The sequence below is a fragment of the Polypterus senegalus genome, chromosome 6 (genome assembly GCF_016835505.1).
Source record: "Polypterus senegalus isolate Bchr_013 chromosome 6, ASM1683550v1, whole genome shotgun sequence".
In the NCBI taxonomy this organism is placed as follows: Eukaryota; Metazoa; Chordata; class Cladistia; order Polypteriformes; family Polypteridae; genus Polypterus; species Polypterus senegalus.
The window spans coordinates 123,525,980-123,548,068 of NC_053159.1; the positions used below are offsets into that span (position 1 = coordinate 123,525,980).

The 22,089-nt window shown below is 39.8% G+C and overlaps 1 protein-coding gene across 1 annotated transcript in view; it reads left to right on the plus strand.

The window, feature by feature from the left end:
• med13a (mediator complex subunit 13a) overlaps nt 1-22,089 on the plus strand; it is a 229,515-nt gene that overhangs the window by 78,705 nt on the left and 128,721 nt on the right. The window lies entirely within an intron of this gene.

Here is a 22,089-nt window from a genome sequence, read left to right on the forward strand (position 1 = left end):
TAGCCTATGTCACTATGTTCTCTTTCATGCTCCTCTAGCAGTGAAACAAACTACCTATGATTCAGTGCTCTTGCCCTGATGAAATTTAACTATTTTAGTTACAACATCAACAACATGGCTAATTTTTAGCACTGACTTGCACAACACCTCCTGATGAATGATACAATGCAAAAATAACAATTTCTGGGTTAATTTCAGTCACTTTATCTTGCATCCGCCTTAAAAGCCCAACATTTTTCCCTGTCAGATTTGAACAGCCGTCAAATGTAACACCTACCAGTTTGTCCCATTTTAATCCCAGTGTGTCCATGGATGCATTTACCTCTGTGAACAAATCACTCCCCATTGTAGTCCCTTTCATTGGCCATATAGCAGCCAGCTCCTCCGCCATCTCAAAGTCTTTCGTTAATCCATGTACAAAGATAAGTAACTGGGCTGTATCACGGACGTCACAGCTCTCGTCCAGAGCCAAGGAAAACAAGACAAACTTTTCCGTATTCCTTTGCAGTTGAAGCTCCAAATTCCCCGCAATGTTCCCGACCCGCCTTGTTACGGTGCGCCTCGCCTTTTTTCTCAGGGCATATTAGCGCTGAAGACTCCACCAAACAGTCTTTGATAAACTCCCCATCAGAGAATGGCTTACTGTATCTTGCAATTTTGTGGGATATTACAAAGCTGGTCATGACCGCTGCATCCCGGGATGAGTGGAGCGTTGTAAAAAATCCTTGTTGATTTTGCAGTTTAGCTAGGAAATCTTCCGATGCTCATGCCCGCTCTGCATCACTGAAATTCTTATATTTTTCTCCTTGTTTACTCTCGTAATGGCGATTCAAATTGTATTCCTTAAACACCGCTATATGTTCTTCACACACACTAAGCACACAGCTTTACCTTTGATTTCAGCAAATAAATATTTAGAAGTCCATGCCTTGTTAAAAACTCTACATTTTGCGTCAGTTTTTCATTTTTTAACTTTAGCTGACATATTTAAGGGCTAAGAGCTAATTTCTTGGAAGCTGTTCAACACATTCGCTGAGGTGCATAAGTGCACTGGTAATTAAGAAAAACAATACTGGCCTTCAAAATAAAAGCTGTGTAACTGTATTTCGTGCACCTATCACAAAGTAATAGATGTTGCTACACTTTTCATATGAATTTACGTGGGACGGTCAAAGGTAGTTAGCGGGCCGTAAAATGCCCAGGTCTGCTTAAGAGTGTATCTTCCACATCTAAATCTAGGCAAAATGAGACTAGCATATATGAGCCCACAGCGTCCAGTGACAAAAACCGAGGTGAATTCGGAGGAGAGGTTGCGATTTCGCTCAAGCTGTGCTGTGTTTTTGCCCTGGTGCTCAAACTCTGAAAACATACACTAGTCAGCCAAAACATTAAAATCTCCTTCCCAATAATTGTGTAGGTCCCTACCTTGTACTACCAAAAGAGCTCTGACCTGTCAAGTGATGAACTTCGTAAGATTTCTGAAGGTATCCTGTGGTATTTGGTATGGAGACATTGGCTGCAGATCCTGTCTTGTAAGTTGCGAGGTGAGGCCTTCATGGTTGTGACTTGTTTTTCCAGCACATCCAATCAGACTGAGATATGGGAAATGTTGTGTACAAGGCATCAACTTGAACTTTTCATCATGTTCCTCAAACCATTCCTGAGCAATTTTTGTAGTGTGGCATGGCACTTTATACTGCTAATAGAGGCCACTGCCCTTAACGATTACCATTCCCATGATGAGGTGTATGTCTTCTGCAGCAATCTTTAGGTAGCGGTTGTGTGTCAAAATAACATGCACATGAATGCCAAGACCCAGGTTTTACAAGCAGAACATTGCCCAGAAGATCACACTGCATTTGCCAGCTTGCCTTCTTTCAATAGCACCTCCTTCTGCCCACGTCTTTCTCAAGTAAATGAAGCACACACACCCGGCCGTCTATGATCTAAAAGAAAGTATGATTTCTCCCAACAGGCCACCACCTTCCATTTCTCCATGGCCCAATTCTAACACTCACATGCCCATTGTAGGCACTTTTGGCTGTGGAAAGGGGTCAGCATGGGCACTCTGACCGATCTTCAGCTATGCAGCCTCATACACAACAATCTACTGTGCACTTTGTGTTCTGACACCTTTGTCTCATGGCCAAAATTATTTTTTTTTTATTTAGTTTTTAAGTAATTTTATGTTTCAGTAGCTCTTCTGTGGGATTGGACCAGATGGGCAATCGTTTGTTTACCATAGATGTCAGTGAGCCATTGATAATAACTACAAAAAAAAAAAAAAGTTTGTTTTTGGAAAAATATTCAGCTCTGGGAGAAAAGAAACAAAAAAAAAAATAGTGCCCTAAAAGAGTTAAAGTACCCCAGGTACTTCTGAATGCTTCTTAAAGGTACTGATGAATTGTGGTAATCAAAGGTCTTTTGTTATTGTACCCATAACTTGGTTAATAACTAGAAGTGGAATGACGGCTTACCTTTTTTTTATTAATACAATTTCAATATTCGGTATTCTAACTGCTCGATTTTATGTAATCATTTACAGATTTCTGCATGTTTTAAACCCTATTTGACCTGCAGTTTTATAGACTCAGAATATAAAATACCTATACAGTAAAAGGATACTTGCGTAAAGAAAATCCTGTTATTACTTTTGTATAAAAGATGCTCTGATTAGTTGATAGATTGATTGGCCACTGAGCTAAATCAACCAATTTTCACTATAAAATACTCAAATTGGTGATCTGTGAATTGGCTAATCATACAAACCGATCTTTTCAGCTCAGTTGGCAAGAAACTCCACTTTAATGAATTCAGACCTTTTTATTTTGTCTAATTTAAACTAACATTCAGTTTGGACAGTGAGCTTTTAAGTGCAGCAGCTTACATTTTTAATTGGAAAAAGAAAAGATAAAGAATAGAAGAACTTGATATTGCTGATTAGTAAACAATACACTTATTAGCTTAGCAGCAAAATTTGTCTTTTGCTTGCAAACTAGTTAAGCATGTTCACTTAATCATTATCACTTCATAAGGACAATTGTTTTGCAAAAATATATTTTTGTTTCAGATATTGTAGGCGAAGTGAATAAATGGGAGAAACCTTTACACTTCAGTATACATAAGTGACATTTCATTTAATTCACACTTTGCTCTTCCAGTACACTGCTTTTCGGTGACACGTGGGTTTTGAGAGTGTCATCATGCTGTCTGCACAGACTCCGTGAGTTAAGACCCCAGAACCACTTTAGTTTAGAGGCGCTTATTGTCTTACCCTTTTATCATTAAAACCAGGATTTTGCTTAACTGAACTGCCTGTGGTTTTGGCAATCTAAATTGCAGTAGAAACTATGTATCTTCATAAAAAGGCAACTTCTCAGCAGGAGCTCCCTGGTGTGCTAACAGCTGAGTGTTGCTATGCAACAAACTCTTTCAGTTTGGGTCAACTATGGTAGATTAAGAAAGAAATAACTTACTCTATTTCCCTGATCACTTATTGAATGTTATTTATAATTTAGTAATTGGAGAATGTACTAAAATGTTTTATAACTGACCTGTGTTTTGACAACTGCTGATAAGTAGCTTTCTGTCAGGTCCTTGAGGTGACAGTTGAAGAGTTACAAGTTACCAGCACTGGCATAAACATCAGGTAGAGGGTGAAAATGCAACTCTTCCCGAAATAAAGCTAGCATGTGTTTTTCAAAGGTTAGGCTATTGCAGTTTACTGGCCAGTGTACTAAAAGTTTTACTTCAGTAAACACTCTCGAATAATAATGGTGGCAACGGACAAGTGCATTTAGCTGACTATCTGTTCTGTCCAAAGAAATACAATGGTTTTAACTTTTGTCACCAGTGCTGGTCTCTGGTATGAATTTCTCATGTTATCCAGCTTCATATTACTAAAAGAACTATTGTCAAACAACTAAGTAAGTGTATGTAAGTTACTTAGTATTGTTTTCTTTTCCTGTGCTGTACTTAAAGCTGTGCTTCCTCTTCAGGTGTTCATGCATTGAACTAGTACTGTTTTTCAACACTCTCGCGCGATGGAGAATTTTGCCCGATATTTGGGGGAACCTATGATTAACAAATTCAAAAACCATACGGAAAATTATAGCATGGTGTTGCGCAATGTGGGGAAGGAGTAGAGATGATTAGTTGATAAAGCCCTAATTTTGAAACAGAATCTTGGTTATTTTGATAAGGTATTGTAGTATCACGTTGCTTATTTGTCACTTGTCTTATCACTAGAATTCCTGAAGCCTACGAAAAAACTTGTAATCCTGATAAATCTTAAATCCCTTCACACCTCTCCATCAGTGTCTTTTGTTTTGTGAATGTGTCGATCAGCACAAGCAGCCTGCGGTCCCATCCCCCACCTTGATGGAGCTAAACCCGGGCAAAAACTTCTAACAGCTCAAGCCAAGGCTGCTTATCTGCGTGTGAGATCTGGAGTTGTATAGGGTAAATAATACAGTATATCGTTATTTGGAATACATGCCTTTCATGTGTACTCCGTGTATACAAAGATCTGGGTAATTGTGGGATGAAAGGAAATGCAAGAAATACTAGAAATGCTGAACTCATACATAAAGCAAAAACTTTTTCCATGTTATACTAATAATGACATTAAGTGTATAATTTATGAAGACTTTAGTCCAAATATCAACTAAACATGCACACTTTTATTCAAGAAAATCTCAAATGTCAATCAACAGGCAGTTTACATGTAGAGGTGAGAACTGCTGCCTTATAACCTGAAGGTCCTGGGTTCAAAACCGCGTGCTCCTCATTTTGAGTAGTGAGCTGCTATTATTATTATTTCTTCAATATAATATAAACATACATTTGATTTGAGTCTGTAACACCTGGTGTAAATTTTAGCTACATGTACAAGTTTGCGCTTGTTTTTTATTATTCAGTTTTATTCTCTTAGTAACGTTCATGTGGTACAACAAACTTGCCTCTCCCTCTCTGAGTTGATGGTATTTATCTCAATTCTTTTTACAAGAGCAGCGCTGTAGACAGCTTCTTCACAGCGCTTTGGACAGCTAATATACGCCCAATCTTTACACCGGCTGTTACAGACTGAAATCAAAGGCATCTTATTTTTGGGTGCATACACTGTTAGCATGACGCTGTCAGATCTAAAGGCAGGACGGTAACAACAGAGAGCTTCTTCATAACACTTTTGCTGGTTAATAGACTGCTGCACTCTGCTTGGCACCATAAAGTACACTGGGACTTCAACCTGCAGCGAAAGTCACTTCAGTATGCAAGCAATTCGCCAGGCTGCTATTTAGATCTGACCGTGCCATGCTAATGATGATGCACCCAAAAAAAAGAAGCCTTTGATTTCAGTCTGAAGCAGCCGGTGCAAAGTTTGGGTGCATATTAGCTGGCGAAAGCGCTGTAAAGAAGCTGTCTTTTGTTACGGTCCTGCCTTTGTCCAGTCTGATCGCGGTCACGGGACATCGTATCTTTGATACTGTTTATTTTGAAATTCTGGGTTATGTTGTTTTTGCAATGGTTTTCTCTGTTTTACTTCTTGAAGCATCAGTAAAACTTTTACTTAATCAACACACAAGATAATGCATCTTGTTTTTGCAGGTTTAGTGAATTAGCATTTGTTGCCCTGTCCAGTCTATTTGTAGTTTATAAATGTATACTATTTATCTTTAGATCTTGTTTGGGTGTTGAATTTACTTTCTCTGTGGACAGGTTGCAGTGTCTTCGCTTGTTGGCAGAAGCCACTGTGTTATGGCTTTGTATCTGTTACAAAAACAGGCAATCTTTAAAGTAATTGTCTTGTCACAGTGGTTGGCTTGGTTACTCAAAAATGATAAGCCTGTTTGTCTGCATTGGAGAGACGTATAGGTTTAATTTTATTTGTGGCCAAAGCCGTGTAACTGAACCTTCAGAGTTGTAGACATTTCAGTGATTATTTTTGGGCTTTCAACTTTTTATTTATTTTTTAATTTTTACTTAAACCTTTCTTACCTGTTTTGTATCATACCTGACTAGCCAACCTGCGGCGTACCATACACCGCATAATCAGGCTGGATTTTTAATGATTTTTAAGCACAGGGAGAAAATTAACATTTGAAAAATTGGTAATGTAATAAATCAGCAAGAAAAGCAACATTGTAACAATGCACGGAACGAACCAACACACAATCGTCCGTGTGGCGCTCGGGCGCGGAGGGTGGAACAGGAGGAGAGAAGGAGGACGTCCACTCCGCTCCCTCTGTCATGCTAGTGTGCTGATTTCTCGTCCAGTATGCACTGCCTGCTCATGTGTCCACCTCCAACTTGTCACTCGAGTCGTTATCGTCTTTGCACAGTCCAGATGCACCTGTGACTCACGTAGACTTTTCATTGCTCTGTGCGGTTTTGGCTGCCTTTCTATATATAATCCACCAAGACACCCGACCACGGTAGCAGCGGGAGGGGGGTGTGAACAAAGTGCAGGAGCATCTAAGAAGACGTATGTTTGTCGCGGATGCGAATTGCTGTATGTAGCGTGTAAAACAGTTTGCTATGGTGCACGCTGTCGCGTCGTAACCGAAAACTCGGTTTTTAAAGACTGCTTACTTCATTGTGTATAAGACTGTAGGTGAATGAAAAGATGTAATTCTGGAGAGGGCAACTCTGGGAGTTCATGCGTGCGCCATGGGCGTCTTACTTGTCGGCGGCTTAGTGAATCCACGCCCCTTCCGGCGTGCTTTCCATGGGTGTCTTGCCTTAGTGAATTATATATATAGATGCTGCTGGTTGTCTCAAAGTTTTTAAAACAAATCACTTGACCTCTCATTCCTTATGTTGTTTTAGAGTAAGAACAAAGCATTGTTTTCTACCTTACCTTACAGAGGTGTGTTTTTGCTCGGTTTCAGTGTTCATGCAAAACAACCATCAACAAATTGTAAACTTTCTCTTTGTCATACCGAATAATGTATCATGGCTGATACCTGCTTAAAATTAAATTGTACCCGTTGGAATATTTTAAGCTTATTGTTATGTAAATTATTATCTAAACCTACAGTTCCACCAGATATAACGATATAACAGATATAAATGAGCATGTTGTATTCTTAGAATTACTGGTCTTTTCATTGAAGTTAACAGTGGAAGTCTATGATGATAATTGGTCTATGCCTCTTTTCTACTTCAATTCCTTGGGTTTTGAAGATTGGAAGTCCTCATAAGTAAAATCTTTGTAAGTGCTAAAGCTATTCTACTTGCTAAAATAATGAGTTAAGCTGTGTCTGCTTATTAGTGCAGATGGGGAGGCGATGGTCATATTCAATTTTACTATTAATATTTTCTTAGTGTAACAAGGTTCATGAAAATCTTTTACATAGTCCATTAAAATTTTCATTCAGTGCAAGAAGCAAGTGTTTTGTTTAAAATATACAGTACAGAAATGCCATCAGAAGTTTTGTTAAAAAGGTGCACATTTGAGAAATAGCTTTTTTAAATACAGTGGAACTTTGGTTCACAAACGTCTTGGTACACGTACAAATCGGTTTACGAACAAAAAGTTCACCAAACTTTTGTCTCGGTTCACGACCACACACTCGGTATACGAGCAAACCAGTTTCCCTTTCGGTTTGTACATGTTCAGTCTCTCCCTGTGCAGTGAGCGAGCAAGAGACAGAGAGAGCGACACACACACACAGGCGCTCCAGGCTCACGAAAAAGACACACGCACACACGAGAGAGAGGGAGGGCTGGACGCATAAGGTAGAAAAGGCTTGTTTTTGTTTTCAGTTCTGTTTACAGCGATCGGTTCATAGCGTGCATCGTGTCAGTGTTACTTTTCTTGGTGTTTTATTCAATTACGGATTTTTCAAATGTTAATTTTTTTCCTGTGCTTAAAACTCATTAAAAAATGTTTTTAGCGCGCGCTTCCTAGAACTATAGCGCGAACTACTGCAGTGTTAGTTTTCTCTGTTCTTCAAGGTTTTCTCAGTGTTATTCAATGTTTTTTCATTTAGTTTACTATTACGCTGTGCATTCTATGGTATGATTAAATATTAATTTGTGCTTAAAAACTAAAAAAATATATATTTACATACAGTTTGTACGGTCTGGAGTGGATTAATTGTATTTACATACAATCATATGGTGGAAATTGCTTTGGTTCACGACCAAATCGGTTTATGACCAGAGTTTTGGAACGAATTATGGTCGTGAATTAAAATTGGCAAATAACTAGATAGCATAACCATAGTGCCATTGTGTTTACTGGACAACATAAGCTAATAATCTCTTCACTTTTTGGTTTAAACAGTGGACTTAATGAGCTTTTTAATTTTCTTTTTTTTTTTATTATTGACCCTGGGAAAGCAATGATTTGACTTTTGAAAATGGTCAAATTAAAAGCACAAAGTGAAAGCTTTATGCATTTGTGGCTATCTACTGTATAATAATAAAAGGCAAAGCCCTCACTGACTGACTGACTCATCACTAATTCTCCAACTTCCCATGTAGGTAGAAAGCTGAAATTTGACAGGCTTATTCCTTACAGCTTACTTACAGAAGTTAAGCAGGTTTCATTTCGAAATTCTACACGTAACAGTCGATAATGGTCGACAACGTCTGCCATGTTGAACTTTCTTATTTATGGCCCCATCTTCACGAAATTTGGTAGGCGGCTTCCCTGTGCTAACCAAAACTGATGTACTTATTTCGATGGTATGACGCCACTGTCGGCCGCCATATTGAACTTTCCAACGTCGCCAATTTTCAAACTTCCCGTGTAGGTAGAAGGCTGACCCCATCTTCACGAAATTTGGAAGGTGGCTTCCCTGCGCTAACCAAAACCGATGTACGCACTTATTTCGGTGGTATGACGCCACTGTTGGCCGCCATATTGAATTTTCCAAACGTCACTAATTCTCCAACTTCACGTGTAGGTAGAAGGCTGAAATTTGGCAGGCCCATTCCTTATAGCTTACTTACAAAAGTTAAGCAGGTTTCATTTCGAAATTCTACGCGTAACGGTCAACGACGTCCGCCATGTTGAACTTTCTTATTTACGGCCCCATCTTTACGAAATTTGGTAGGTGGCTTCCCTGAGCTAACCGAAACCAATGTATGTACGTATTTCGGTGGTATGACACCACTGTCAGCCGCCATATTGAACTTTCCAACATCACTAATTCTCCAACTTCTCGTGTAGGTAGAAGGCTGAAATTTGGCAGGCTCATTCCTTACAGCTTACTTATAAAAGTTAAGGTTTCATTTTGAAATTCTACGCGTAACGGTTATAACGGTCAACAACGTCCGCCATGTTGAACTTTTCAACAGTCTTTGTTACTTATGGGCCCATCTTCAAGAAATTTGGTACCCGGGTTCCCAACGCTAACTTAATCCTACTTACGTGAATATATACGTCCATAGCCTGCAACTCGGTCACCGTGTGAGGTGGCGTTGGGTCCCCCATCCCAACGCCTCCTATGTTGTTTGCTGCCTACCTATATAAGACCGTCCGTCGCTCCGGTCTCTAAATTCCCTTCCTTGCTTCGCCACGTCTCCCTACTGATAACTACAGCCTTTTTGTTTAATCCACGGCTTCTCCGCTATTTTATTGTTCATTTATTACAATTATAGTTATTGTGTAGGTATTTTAGACTTACTTTACATTGCTCAGGTACCCATTTCCTTTATCATTCCAACCCCCATTACCATGTCTATCGAGATTATCACTATCGATCAAAGAACTGTCACTTACCGAGTGGTTTCCATGCCCAGAGATAGCACCTACCTTTTTCATTCTCTTTGTTACATATTGCACGGCCATATCAGGCTCACTCTTGATATTCGGAGGAATATTCTGCCTTATGTATGGAATGACTGGGACAGGTTTAAGGTGTGGACTGTTGACGGTACAGGAGAGAATTATACTACACAGGAGCACTAGAAGAGTGAAATGCTTAAGCCCTTCACCTATGGTTCTGCATGCGAGTTGATGGCTGCCGCTAAATTGTTCGGTTGTTGCATTCAAGTGTACCGAAATGGCCAAATATTTTACACCTTTCGACAACCGCCAATGACTCTTAAACATCTTAGATTCACAGGTGACGATTTCAGTAGTGGACACTTTGATGTTTATGAATGTTTAAACTCTCAAAAGCTGGATCTGATTTTATCAATGAAACCGTTTGTGTGCTTACAACGCTTGACAGATGCCGAATGTCACTACAACACAACAAATCCTGCAAATACTGTCGTAATTGAAACAAACCATGAAACTCAAACCGATTATGACAGCAGCAATCCAAGCTGTGAGATTTGAGAAAAGATTACTGTTCACATGGCCAACTGTACGTTACATGCGAGTAAGCTCAGCGCACAGCTTGGTCATGTTACAAGCGGAGGGTCGAACTCACAATGTGGTATACAAAGAGATCCTTAACAAATAATTATTGGCATATTTTCCCTCAGTTTAAAAAGGTTTAATTTTCTTCTTAATAAAAATTTTAATGCAGTACTTCGCTGCTGTGAAGCGCGGGTATTTTGCTAGTCATTAAATATTTAGAAAAAGCTCTCAAAACCCATTTTTTACTCCTCATACTTAAGATGACCCAATTTTCTTAAACACCTTCATATGGTTGATTTGATACTACCATGTATATCTGGTCTCTTTTCTTTGCAAATTTTTGCTTACATTGTAGCTCCATTTGCCTTTATATTAAACCTGTGTACTGTAGGTTTCCAAGCCATATGAGGTGTGGATAACTTCTCTCTCTTGAGGATGAGGTGTGGTTAGATATGTTGAATGCTGTAATGGGTGTATAAATGGCTTATTCGCTTCAGTTTCTTTTTATATACAGAACTTTAAATGAATAATTTTAATTTTGAATTGGTGGCTGTCGGTACAATGATTTTTCAATAATAATAAAGAAGTCTCTTATTACAGTGCTGGAAAGATACTGTTCTCTTTAATTTGTGGTAATCTTTAAAATGTTCGTCGCTCTTGGGGAACTTTACATTTGATGTTTTTAGTTGCAGATTTACCTGAACACCACAGTTATTAGAAGATGACCTTAAGCTGATGAAAATTAATGCATTATACAGCCATGTACAGTGCATCCGGAAAGTATTCACAGCACATTACTTTTTCCACGTTTTGTTATGTTGCAGCCTTATTCCAATATGGATTAAATTAATTTTTTTCCTCAGAATTCTACACACAATACCCCATAATGACAATGTGAAAAAGGTTTACTTGAGGTTTTTGCAAATTTATTAAAAATAAAAAAAACTGAGAAATCACATGTACATAAGTATTCACAGCCTTTGCTCAATATTTTGTCGATGCATCATTGGCAGCAATTACAGCCTCAAGTCTTTTTGAATATGATGCCACAAGCTTGGCACACTTATCCTTGGCCAGTTTCGCCCATTCCTTTTTGCAGCACCTCTCAAGCTCCATCAGGTTCGATGGGAAGCGTCGGTGCACAGCCATTTTAAGATCTCTTCAGAGATGGTCAATCGGATTCAAGTCTGGGCTGTGGCTGGGTCACTCAAGGACATTCACAGAGTTGTCCTGAAGCCACTCCTTTGATATCTTGGCTATGTGCTTAGGGTCGTTGTCCTGCTGAAAGATGAACCGTCGCCCCATTCTGAGGTCAAGAGCGCTCTGGAGCAGGTTTTCATCCAGGATGTCTCTGTACATTGCTTCAATCATCTTTCCCTTTATCCTGACTGGTCTCCCAGTTCCTTCTGCTGAAAAACATCCCCACAGCATGATGCTGCCACCAACATGCTTCACTGTAGGAATGGTATTGACCTGGTGATGAGCGGTGCCTGGTGTCCTCCAAATTTGATGCCTGGCATTCACACCAAAGAGTTCAATCTTTGTCTCATTAGACCAGAGAATTTTGTTTCTCATGGTCTGAGAGTCCTTCAGGTGCCTTTTGGCAAACTCCAGGCGGGCTGCCGTGTGCCTTTTACTAAGGAGTGGCTTCTGTCTGGCCACTCTACCATACAAGCCTGATTGGTGGATCGCTGCAGAGATGGTTGTCCTTCTGGAAGGTTCTCATCTCTCCACAGAGGACCGCTGGAGCTCTGACAGAGTGACCATCGGGTTCTTGGTCACCTTTCTGACTAAGGCCCTTCTCCCCAGATCGCTCAGTTTAGATGGCCGGCCAGCTCTAGGAAGAGTCCTGGTGGTTTCTAACTTCTTCCACTTATGGATGATGGAGGCCACTGTGCTCATTGGGACCTTCAAAGCAGCAGAAATTTTTCTGTAACCTTGAAGCAATCCTGTCTCAGAGGTCTACAGACAATTCCTTTGAGTTTATGCTTGGTTTGTGCTCTGACATGAATTGTCAATGGTGGGACCTTATATACATGGTTGTGTGCCTTTCCAAATCATGTCCAATCAACTGAATTTACCAATGGTGGACTCCAATTAAGCTGCAGAAACATCTCCGGGATGACCAAGGGAAACAGGATGCACCTGAGCTCACTTTTGAGCTTCATAGCAAAGTCTGTGAATACTTATGTACATGTGATTTCTCAGTTTGTTTTGTTTTTTTTTTTTTTAATTATTTTGCAAAAACCTCAAGTAAGCTTTTTTCATGTTGTCATTATGGGGTGTTGAGTTCAATATGTGTACTTTTAGAATGGAAAACTATCTGGGCTATTATTTTAATGTCATATGATTGGTTTCAATGCATCCGGCATAAAAGCAAGTTAAACACTGTTTCTACTCTTTAGAAGTCATTTTTGAAAGTGACAGGATTGCTACTTGTAAAGTTTAAGCAGTGAAGTTTGCCATGACTAATTAGATTAGACTCAGGCATGAAGCATGCCACCTTTTGCTGTCTGCATTTGCTGTCATAGGGATGGTACATGCAAGCAGAGTTGGGAATTGCATGTGAACAAAACTCAGAAATACAATGTAGAGCTTTTCGAACAAAACAAAGCTACCCAAATTACCCAAGTTCTTGCATAATGCTGACCTCTCACCTTAGTTAATTGTTTGGAATAAAATGAAGGCTGCAACAACTAATCATCATAGTTAATAATAATTAATAAAAATGTTGGTAGTGATCACTTCCATCTATTAGTTGATTACATCATTAGGCCTAGTACATTGTGCCATGCAATTGCATCACTACTTCATTGATTTGTGAACACATTTGAAAAAGGCAGATGGTTAACAAGTGCCAGAAAAGACTGTGCAACCTAAGACTTCCAGAATTTGGAAGCACTTTATTCTGAACGCAGAAAATAAGGTTGCGAGTTGTAAAATGTGTACGTGTCACCTTGTATGGCATTTGAGCAGAACAGTGATGCACAAACATTTTAATAGGAAACATGCTGTTGCAGGCTCTGTGGAGGAGGACTTGCCGTCATCCCAGTAAGCTGAATATTGTTTTAGCATTCTACGGATTTGTGAACGCAGCCATATTGACATGATTTTCAGTTTGAAGTGAAAAATAATGCAAGTCATAGTCCAGTTCTCTACAATGCAAATGAAACACTAGCAACTAAAAACTGTGTCATTAGCCATCACCTAGTAAAAGATTTTCACTGACCTTTTTTTGTTATTTTGATGTGGTCATTCTGTTAAATTATGGTGCCACATTATATGCTTGCAACATGTGTAATGTTAGTGTGTGTGTTTACAAAACATGGTTGCGAAGAAACGCAAGACCCTGTCTGAGCAGAAACGTGTGCAAAGGAAATCAAAAAATCATTGCAGTGGTGAATCCCACAGTACATCAACCGCAACTGAAAGGCATATTGCTAATTCCGAGTTAAAAGAGAGGAGTAGACTAGAAATTTAAAAGTTCTAGACTAGCTGGGTATTGGACTTCAACAGGCTTTTGTACAATTTGGAGGCAGACATGATAATGTGCAGTTACTGCTGTAGCACATATAGTTTAGCCGGTAAAACAAATTTTGTGTTAGGTCACACAGTCTGAAATGGAAAAATCTAAGTGGTGTGTGTTCTTTAAACAACCAGTTCCCAGAGATGCTACTAAGTTTATTTCTGTTTATTTTAAACATATTTTATAACTGTTGTATAAAAAACTATTTTGCTTAAAATATCTACAAGCAGTTCATTTTTATAAAAAAAAAATACATTTCAGAAAATTTTATTCAAATCTGTATTTGTTTAAAAAGTTCACTTTTATGCAATTCTTGTTTAATTTCAATTTAATTTTTGTTTACATTCCAACTAATTGATTAATCATCAAAATAATCATTAGTTTGAGCTCTAAATAAAACACACAACTTTCTTTGCCAAAATGGCATTTTTTGGTTGAAATGCTTTTGGAGTGAATTGATAAGACATTTAATACATTGTTCACATTTTCAAGAAATGGGCCATTTATATTTAATTGCTTGTTTTTTGCAGACCATGTAATAAAATCAACAGTAACTTTTTACTAAAGCTAATTTACAACGTCATGAACATCTCATGTCATTGATCCCAAAAGACTTACTTGCACAGCACTCCATCTAGCTGCACACAGTGAAACCAAATTACAGGATGTAAATGTGGTTTGATGTAACTTTTTCTGGTTTTCTTTGAAAACTTTGTATATCAAGGAGTAATGCTAAAGCTGAATTCTTTTGCTTAACCAAATTTTCATGTGAAACACATTAAGGACAGCAGATCACAGGTCAAAACAGTTTTAGCTTACTTGTTAGGTGTTTGCATTTATTTGACAATAACTTCCTTGTCACTTTGCACATTACTGAGAAATTTTTAATTGGAAAATAATGGTCTTTTGATCAAGTTCTCTTTAACCCCTTTATGGTTATCCCAATGAATCACCATCCCGAAGTTTATGCATCTTTATTGAACTGAAGGCCGTGATGGAGTGTGGCTGTTGGAGCATCTTGTGCATCAGCAGAGTGACATAAATACAGGCTCTCTTAACATCTTCTTCTTTTGGCTGCTCCCATTAGGGGTCGACACAGCGGATCATCATCTTCCATATCTTTCTGTCCTCTGCATCTTGTTCTGTTACACCCATCACCTGCATGTCCTCTCTCACCACATCCATAAACCTTCGCTTAGGCCTACCTCTTTTACTTTTCCCTGGAAGCTCTGTCCTTAGCATCCTTCTCCCAATATTCCCAGCGTCTCTCCTCTGCACATGTCCAAACCAATGCAATCTCGCCTCTCTGACTTTCTCCCAACCGTCCAACTTGAGCTGACCCTCTAATGTACTCATTTCTAATCCTATTCATCCTCGTCACGCCCAATGCAAATCTTAGCATTTTTAACTCTGCCACCTCCAGCTCTGTCTCCTGCTTTCTGGTCAGTGCCACCATCTCCAACCCATATAACATAGCTGGTCTCACTACCGTCCTGTAGACCTTCCCTTTCACTCTTGCTGATACCTGTCTGTCACAAATTACTCCTGACACTCTTCTCCACCCATTCCACCCTGCCTGCACTCTATCACCTTTCTTCCACAATCACCATTACTCTGTACTGTTGATGCCAAGTATTTAAACTCATCCACCTTCGCCAACTCTACTCCCTGCATCCTCACCATTCCACTGACCTCCCCCTCATTTACACGCATGTATTCTGTCTTGTTCCTACTGACCTTCATTCCTCTCCTCTCTAGAGCATATCTCCACCTCTCCAGGTTCTCCTCAACTTGCTCCCTACTATCGCTACAGATCACAGTGTCATCAGCAAACATCATAGACCACGGGGACTCCTGTCTAATCTTATCTGTCAACCTGTCCATCACCATTGCAAATAAGAAAGGGCTCGGAGCCGATCCCTGATGTAATCCCACCTCCAACATGAATGTATGAGTCACTCCTACTGCATACCTCACCACTGGCACACTTCCCTCATACATATCTTGCACTACTGTTATGTACTTCTCTGCCACTCCCGACTTCCTCATATAATACGACAGCTTCTCTCAAGGCACCCTGTCAAAGACGCAATGCAACTCCTTCTGGCCTTCTCTAAACTTCTCCATCAACATCCTCAGAGCAAACATTGCATCTGTGGTGCTAGGGCTGTTCGATAGAACGATATATATCGGATGACAATATGAAAACGTCTATCGCTGCACATTACGCTATCGTTTGTTTCGTGGTGTCGCAAAATAAACTGTTTACGGCAATATTTTTTTCATTGTTTTGATGGCCACCACGTGGATGCAGACACACTAGCATGGCTGATGAAGACGAGGCAACACCAGGTAGCTCCACACAGAAGGACCTTGCTCCTAAACGAGGGGCTACCTCTGTAGTATGGAGATGGTTTGGATTTGAAAAGTCTGACACGGACCAGAAAACGGTACTGTGCAAATTATGCTGCAAACCGATCGCTACCACAGACTCCAACACGACAAACCTCTTCTACACCTCCGCAAAAAGCACGTGAGCGAGCATGCAGAGAGTTTACAACTGAGAGGCAAGCCACGTAGGATATTACAGTTGTAAAGGTACTATTTAAACGAGCATGTTAAAAGCTTGGAAGATTAATTGCTACCAAAACAATTTGCTTAAGGCATAATTTTCCTGCAGCGTTTGCTTTCAGCGCTAATCTTGTTAAAATTACGCTTACGCCACAGCTGATTAACGGCAAATCTCCGTTAACGAGTTACGCGATCGCCTGCTTGGGGCTGGACGGCATCAACACGCTAGCGCTGTCCAGTCCCACGCACGGGCGATCAGCTGTAACTCATTAACGGAGATTTGCCACACTACGATGTGCAAATTAACATTTTACTAGAATGTAGCCTAAAAAATATTATATTTAATATTATATATTTTTGTCGTAAGCCTTATTGCTGCTACAGTTTGAAGTACAATGTTTACATTTGGTTTTGACAGTTAATGTTAGACTTGTATTTATTTTGTTTAAAGGGTTTATTGGCCTTATATAGTTTAGTTGTTAGTGTTTTGATCCTTTTATATTTAATATATGTTGTGAGAGTTATTGCTGCTACAGTTCACATTTTGTTTATGTCAGGCATTTTATATAGCAGTATTTTATATTGGGCCTTTAGTAATTTGTTTTGAAAAGTGTTTTATATTTGATACATTAACATTTTATGTTTACATTCTAAGTCAAACATTTGCTCAAATGTTCTAAATAAAAGAACAGAAATAATTACAAGTTGAGTACTTCTCATTTTTGATTTTTTTTAATTTAAATGGAAAAAAAAGGAGTGGTGATTATATAAACTATTCACTGAATACAAAGAAAATGTACTATATCGTGATATCGGGATATGAAATGAAATATCGGGATATAAGATTTTGGCCATATCGCACAGCCCTATGTGGTGCTCTTTCTTGGCATGAAACCATACTGCTGCTCACTAATTCTCACCTCACTTCTTAACCTAGCTTCCACTACTCTTTCCCATAACTTCATGCTGTGGCTCATCAATTGTGTTCCCCTGTAGTAGTTGTGATAAAATAGTGACACTTGCTGAAAGGTTGGTGATTTGTTTTAGTGGTAAACTGTGATGCCACTTCTAAATGTGCATAGTGTTACAAGAGATTTGGGATGCTTTCAAAGCTGTCATTCACTGCATCTTCTGGGTGTATAACAAATGTATCGGCTATAGGTAAATGGTTGCATTTTAGGTGTAATTGTGTCTAACCCCAACAGACATAAACAGTAACTGAGGCACACATTGTAACCAAAGGTAGACTGTTGTCTGTTATGATGAGCTACAGGCATTCTTTACAATCCATGTATAACAAGGTGTAATTAAAATTTATTTTTGTAGCTTGACAAAATGCTTAGGGTCTACAAACATGTGAAAAACTAAATCTCATTATGTGTTTTTATTTTTTATTATTTTGTTAGTTCTAATTCAACTGATATTCAGAAAAAAGAAAAAAAAACATTAATGGAATATGTTTAAATATTCTTCCCTGCCTTCCTTTGTGTCTCAACATAAAGGATCATATTCTGTGTTCTTAACACTTGACTAGTTACTGGGTTCCCCATTGAATTGGCCTACAAATTCTACTTTTGTGAAATCAATACTTTCTCTGCAAAGAATTATTTGTTTTTTTAAGTCCTTGAAATGATTTTGTTATCATGGTACTGATTTGTGCTTAAAATAGCCCTTTTTGGCCAATGTAATGAAGAGCTTCCTGTTTAAACGGGGCTGCGAGACGTGAACTTAGGTCTTCGGCGCACCTCATTTGATTCTTTCCGGCAAATAAACCGTATTTTACGACTCTAATCAGATTTGGAGTAATTATTATGTTGGCGTGGCGGATCATGTCCTGTCAGTCCCCGACTGGTGCATGGTTGATTAATGTCAACCATAATTCGTCCTCAGTATCTGTGCGATTGCACATGGCAATGCCATGCCGCTTAGCATTTTCATGCCGCAAGGCAGGGGTTGCTTTATTTCTTTCAACCCGTGCTGCATTTGCGACAGCTTGAGCTTCCTCAGCCGTTTGTTGCGCACGTTGTGTACGTCTGGTCGCATTAGCAAGTCTACGTTCCTTGTCAATCATGTGACTTCGTTTCCTAAGCATCCTTTCCACGGCCACTGGTCTTCTGGCTGTGTTGCGATCGTCACTCATTTTAGATCTGAGATCGGCTAAAATTTAAACAATGACCATTGTTAATACCCAGCCGTCATTTCTCAGTTTGCCAATAGATGTCAGAAGGACGGACGCCAAATTACATGGTTCTAACTTGTATTGAGTCAAGGTATTGACGCGAACACCATACATATGGGGTATTGACGCATATTTACGCAAACACCATATATTCGGGGTAAAGACACAAACACCATACATACGGATAGTATCAAATTATATTAACACTTGATAGTTCATATTGTCTCTGTTAAGGGATCACTTCCAGTTTTTCTTATTTTGGTTGTGCTTTGGTTATCAGATATAATTTTAAGCGTCCACATTTTTTTCCTTCTTTATAACTACATTATTTTGAATGCTGTTTCTGTAGGTTTTGTTGTTGTCCATACACCTATTGCATGCTTTGTTTTGACATTACATACTAGACTTTCTGTGGGCTCCCTCTCCACCTACCTGAAACCCTACTACCAGGTTTTTATGAGCATACCCATTAAGATACAGTGAAATCTATTTTCTGTTTTTTCATGACTTTTTCTGTTCTGTACATGCTCTCTGACTGAGAAGATATCAAAAGATTAGAGGGATATTCTGCGTATAACTCTTATGAAATTGAGACTTGGCTGAGTATGCCTCGCTTGAACAAGCCTTGTGTTCCTGTGACGATGCGGGTTCTGCTCCACGTTTCCATCGCTGTTCGGGAGCCCTTGAACCGAACACCGTCAATTGGAGCGGGAGTTGGTGAGGCTTTGAGCTGGTGTAGTCCTGGCGTGAGTGCCTTGGCCTTGTCCAAGTCTTGGTCTGGTTGGGAGCCCGACCTAGCCAAGGAGCGGAGGGCTACCGGACTTGAGTGAAGGGCAGCTGTTCCTGCAGGTAGGCGACTCTCTTGTTGAGCAGCCCAGACTGGTGTTGCAGGGGAGCCGCCATGGTAGATGAAGACACCGGGCTTTTAGTGTTTGAAAAGACTACTTCCTGATGAACGTTTTAACCTCGTTTTAGAGGATTGTTTTTGTATATTTTTAACCTCCACATTTCTTTTGTGGATTATTTATTTGATGAAGACTTTGAAAACCACTGCACTTTATTTGAACACTTTGTTTTTGTTGATTGGTTTTAATAAAAGCACTCTTGCACTTTTGAACCATCCCCTTGCTCAGATGTTATTGCCTCACTGTCTAGCTCAACTCTGTGACATTATCGACGGTGTTGGGTTCAAGGGCTCCCGACCAGCGATGGGAGCGTGGAGCAGAACCCGCATCGTCACATTTGGTGGCAGCGGTGGGATGAGCTAGCAGTGATGACAGAAGAGGAGACAGAGCAGCAAGCGGGATTGGTGACAGACATTTTTAAAGAACCCATGTACCCAAGCCAGAGGAGGACATTTTAGACAGAGCTTTTTTATGGACATTTATTTATTGCTGGTTTTTATGTCTTTTAGAAAGTTCTTATTTTAAAGTCCTCTTTTTGTGAAGGGGGCTTGGGTTAGTTTTATGGTGGGATTTGTTTTAGTGCTTTTATTGGTTTTAGTGCAGTGTAGAGTGGCCGAGCTGTGGACCTGAGCTCCAGTTGCATTGGGTGGGCAGTGTTGTGGAGCCTTCCCATGCAACTGGAGTCTTATGGGGGGTGGAATGTGATTTCGGGAGTCCACAGCCCTCTTAGCATAGGCCGTTTTAGTGAAATAATCACCGCACTCGCGGTTTAACAAGGGGGCATGTGGCTGTAGCGTCTCGGGATGATCTGCGGTGTGGGCGTTTCTCACCTAGTGCACAGGTGGGAGACTGCCCACATCCGTGATTTGTTCCTGAGGCTGTTAATGTGCTGCAGCTGCTATGCCCCCCTCTCAATATAAACAAGCGTGAGTCGGTTAGGTGGAACAGGATCAAAATGAGAAAAAAAGGACGGACGGAGGTTGCAGCAGGAAGCGAGCAAGTCGGTGCAGGAGAGCGAGAGTTAGGCTCGCGGCAGCTGAGTAGGCAGCCTGGGTGTTTGGCCAACACCTGGGAGAAGTAGTGGTAGTGGGCGCTCCCGCAGAGTTTGCTTCGGAGGGCAGGAGTGACCGAATAGGCACAATACTCCTTGTGGAAGGTAGCAGGAGTCTGGACTTGGGACGTGGTGTCCCCAACGTGCCTTGGCCGTTAGGGGAATCCCAAGTAGCTGTCCGGAGGAGCCAACCGGAGCCAAGGATCGGTAAGGCAACTGACAGTAGTAGCAGAAGAAGTTACAAAGAAGGTCAGCTTTAGAGAGAGTGTCTCGCCTGCTGTAAAGCCCAACCAGGAGAAGCAGGTGAGATGCTAGTGTAGAAGAAGCATCGGGCTTGACATTGGTTTTTAAAAGACTGCTTCCTGATGAACATTTTAACCTTGTAGTTTTATGAAGAATTTTCTATCTATTGATTTTAACCTCCACAATTCAATTCTGCATTTATTGGATTATTTATTTAATGAAGATCTTTTGAACCACTGCACTATTTATTTGAAACACTGTTTTGTTTTGTTGGATTTTAAATAAAAGCACTGTGCACTTTTACATCATCCCCTTGCTCTATTGTTATTGCCACACTGTCTAGCTCATCGGTAGCATTACAGATGGTGTTGGGTTCAAGGGCTCCCGTACAACGATGGGAGCATGGAGCAGATCCCGCATCATCATAGTTCCAATTGAGGCTCAGTTGGTTTCTCAAACGCAAAGTGTTTTTCCTGTTTTAGGCAATCCATGATTATGCATAAACCTATAGTCAATAAAATCTATTATGAATCAAGAAGCGCAGAGGAAAGTGGAACATCTGCACACTAAGCACTTGTGCAAATAAGTGTAAAGCTAATGGAGTGTGAGGCGTTTTACAGGACAGCTTGGAAAAGTATACATTTGTCATAACATAGGAGAACATATAACAGAGACAGTGGCAGTCTTTTTCATCAGTTGATCAAGAAATAATACTTGATATGTAATAGTACAAAGGAAGTATGTCCACTGTGAAGAAAGTGAGAAAGTCTGTGTGGTAGTATATAGCAGACCGATTAAATACTCAAGTACATTAACTCATACTGGACCTGTTAACCTAACATAGTAATTTAAAAAAAAAAAACAATACACATACATATGAAATGTTGAAACTCTAGGCCTTTTATTGCAGAGTATTGCTGAAAAAAACATTGATGGAGCCGATCAGCAGTGGCTTTACCAGCTTTCTTGCTATATAAAAATACAAAAGCAAACTTCCCAACCACTGATTGGAACCACTTTTTGGGCAAGATAGGGCTGTTATTCTGTTGGGTAAAATCATTGTCAGGTAATGCATGTATGAAATCTTATTTGTGAATGCTGTCATGTATCAGATATTTTAATTGGCTTTCAGGGCTTTCAGTTCTTGAATTAATCAGTAATTGAAATCATTTGACATTCCCAAAATGTTTGTGGAAAAAGCTGCATCATTAAGAATATAATTTTGCATAAGACCAAGCACTGCAATTAGTGGAATCACCCTTGTGAGCTTTGGGTAGTGTAAGTCTGGTATGC